The sequence below is a fragment of the Cryptomeria japonica genome, chromosome 3 (genome assembly GCF_030272615.1).
Source record: "Cryptomeria japonica chromosome 3, Sugi_1.0, whole genome shotgun sequence".
Taxonomy (NCBI): domain Eukaryota; kingdom Viridiplantae; phylum Streptophyta; class Pinopsida; order Cupressales; family Cupressaceae; genus Cryptomeria; species Cryptomeria japonica.
This window is the reverse complement of record NC_081407.1, coordinates 760,925,101-760,928,907: the sequence shown is the minus strand read 5'-3', so window position 1 is coordinate 760,928,907 and position 3,807 is coordinate 760,925,101.

The following is a 3,807-nucleotide window of genomic DNA, read 5'->3' as shown; positions in this document are numbered from 1 at the left end:
TGGGAGATTGTTGGCATTTCAATAAGGATATTGAGAAGGTTGTTGATGATTATGGATATAACTGATTAAGGATGATTTACTATCTTAATATTATTATTTTGTCATTGATGTCAAGATATTGATTTTCTAAATCAATATGATGTTTCCTTATCTTGAGAAGTATGATTTGATGAGTATAAAGGTGTCGGTAAAAGACACAAAAAGAATATGATGAATAAGGGGATGAATAAGTTATTCAATGGGCAACTATTACCAAGTTAGACAATGATGAGATCATGATGTTTATATTGTTTTGATATCATACATATATTATTTATTGTAAGGTTAATACTATACTATGTTACCAAGCAAAGAACCTAGTTGGTAAACCATAAGGTTATCGCTATCAATTAATGAAGACAGAGTGTCTGCCAAGTAAAGTTTAGTATTTACCAAGTTGTAACCGAGCTGTAATAGAATGCATCAAATGGTTACATGCATTATTTAATGAAGGGAGTTGATGAGCTAGAACTGATTAAATGATTGGTATGTCATGCATAAAGTTTGTTAAAGAATCTATGGCAAAGGAAAATCGGCATGAAGATCTACAACACAGATTGAACCGCATACCCTAGCACAAGTTCCAAGAAATGTATGCAAGTTCCAAAGTGGGGTAAAACATTTTTTAGATCAAAGAATACATTGAACCTGGTCAAAGTTTGAAGATTTGATGGCTATGATTGATCATGGGAAATGTGATCAAGGAGATTAAGCGGTTGGCAATTGTTTATAAGTAGGGAACTATTGATAAACAATGTATGCGGGCAAGTGTATGCACATGGATGCTACATAGTAATTACCGAGCACAAAAGCTTGAAGAACTATTTGTATAATAGAGTATAGAGCCCAACAGATGGACAAGATTAGTTCTATGTCTAGATTGTATTGAGCAAATAAGAATCTGCTTTATCATTTTAGATGTGAAGTTGCAGATAGATTTTTATTACTGTTATTTTGTGAAGTGACAGAAAATCTCTTAATCGAGTGGACTTAACATTCTTATTTGTAAAACCCTCTAGCAAGGTGACATTCTGATTGAGTGTTTGAAATCCTTTAACAAGGTCACTTCTAACAAGGTGAAGATCCTAACAGATCTAAGGGAAATCCCTTAACTGAGTCACATCTAGCAATGTGTTTGTAATCTTTAACAGGATTTGCTTTTAACCAAGCATACTCTAGAAGAGTATATTTCTTAGTGGGTCTGAAATCCCACAGTGGTTTTTCCCTATTTGGGTTTCCATGTTAACTCTGGTGTTATGAATTTTATGATGTTTATATGCTTTTGAGTTTGCATGTTTAATAGTTTTGGTTATATCACTAAAGTATATGTTACCGAGGTTGAATCTGATGTTTTTATGGAAGATTAAGTTTGTATGATTCACCCCCCCTCTCATCTTATCAGCTTGGCATCTACACTTAACATTAAGTATCAAAACTATTAATTGGTATCAGAGCTTTGGACTTCGGAAGAAAAGTTTAAAGGTACTTGAGGCAAAGATCCAAAGATGTATAAGAGGGATGCACCGAAGCTGAACAAGTCAAGTTTCTCTACATGGCAGCAAAGGATGAAGCTGCACCTATCAGGAGTTGGAGAATATGCTGTATATTATCTGGAGAATGATTTCATTACACCAAGCACCTATCCATTGACAATGGAAGAGATAAAGGCAAAGCAAGAACATATCCAAGCAATGATTGAAATAACATCTGCATTGACCAACTCAAAGTTTAATGAGCTAGAAGGCTGTAATGATGTGAAGGCAATGTGGGACAAGCTCATATCTATATATGGCGGTGATGAACATGTTCAAAGAGAAAAAGTGGACAGTCTAAGAGGGCAACTTGAATCTATGAGGATGAATGAAGGTGAGAATATAACCCAGTACAGTACAAGACTAAAGGAGATTGTCAATCAAATCAAACGAGCAGGTGGAACCATTGAAGAAAAGGATATAACAAGTAAGCTGTTAAGAACCCTCCTACCAACTTATGCAATCAGAGTCTCTGCAATCAATGAATTAAGGTCTGTACCCAATATGTTAGTTTCTTTAGATGCTACTATTGGTAAGCTACATGCATTTGAGTTAAGTAATTTTGATAATAGTGGGTCTTCGATAAATAAAGTTGAATCTGCATTTAGTTCTTTTCATCTTGATGAATCTAATAATTACAATGAAAGAAAGTATAAGTACTCTAAAGGAGATCACAGTGGAGCAAGTGAAAGAATTTGTAAGAACATGGAGGAAGTACACAAACTTTATGAGGAAACTAGAAAGCAAGAAGAGTTTGAAGCACTATTAGCCAGAAGGTTACCGAGAGGCAAAGGTAAGTATAAAGGAAAATTACCTTTGAAATGTTTCAGTTGTGATAAGATAGGACATATGGATTCTAACTATCCTGACAAAGATTCTACTGAAAAGAGAGATTACCAAGATGATAGACAGAAAGACAATCATTAAAGAGGACACTGAGACTTCAAAAGAAGAGATAGAAAGACATGCTTAATAGCTGATGAGGAATCTAATGATGATAAATTAGATGAAACTGATATAGAGGAAGTAGTTTATGTGGCTACCAAAGATGGATCAGATGAAGAAAGGTATGAAGAAAAAGCCCTAATATTTCACATAAATACTAATGATTCTTGGATCATAGATAGTGGATGCTCACATCAAATGACTGGTGATAAACATAAGTTTATTATGTTAGAAGATTATGATGGAGGCTATGTAAGATTTGGTAATGATGCACCATGTCCAGTAAAAAGTAAAGGATTTATAACACTTCTTGACAATGCAAGATGCAATGATGTTTATTGGGTTGAAGGTTTGAAATATAGTTTGTTGAGTGTAGCACAACTAAACAATACAGGATACTGAATAGAATTTCAGAAAGGAATTGTCAAAGTTCAGGACAAGAATGGAAAGTTAGCTGCTACCGGGACACAAACAAAAGGTAACACATTTCACCTAGACTCAACTTGGAATAAGTGTCTGTATGCAAAGATAGATGATACCTGGTTATGGTATAAAAAGTTTTGTCATGCAAATTTTGATAATCTGATCAAAATAAGTAAGAAGCACCGAGTAAGAGGTCTACTGAGTTTGGAAAAACTTGGGAATGCTATGTGTCGAGGATGTCAAATGGGTAAGATGACAAGATCAAGCTTTACAAGTAAGTCTTACACTTCTAAGGGAATTTTAGATCTTGTGCACATCGATCTTTTTGGTCCTATGAAAGTTCAAAGTTATTATGGTGATAAATATTTCATATTATTTGTGGATGATTACTCAAGGATGATGTTAGTTATGTTTTTAAAAGAAAAATCAGAAGCTTTTCAAATGTTTAAATTCTACAAGGCAAGAGTTGAAAATGAAATAGGAAGACAATTGAAATGTCTTAGATCAAATAGAGGAGGAGAGTTCACATCTGATGAGTTCAACTTATTCTGCAATGATCATGGTATTAAAAGACAAGTCTCTGCACTGAGAACTCCACAACAAAATGGAATAGCTGAGAGAAGAAACATATCTATTATGGATTGTGTTAGAACCCTGATGATTGAAAAGAAAGTGCCACAAACATTTTGGAGAGAAGCAATAAGCACAACAGTTTACACCTTGAACTGAGTACAACTGAAGAAAGGAACTATGAAGACACCATATGAAATCTGTTATGACAAGAAACCTAATGTAAGTTATTTGAAAATCTTAGGAAGTAGATGCTATGTACACAAAGATGATAGAAATGGCAAGTTTGATCAGAAAA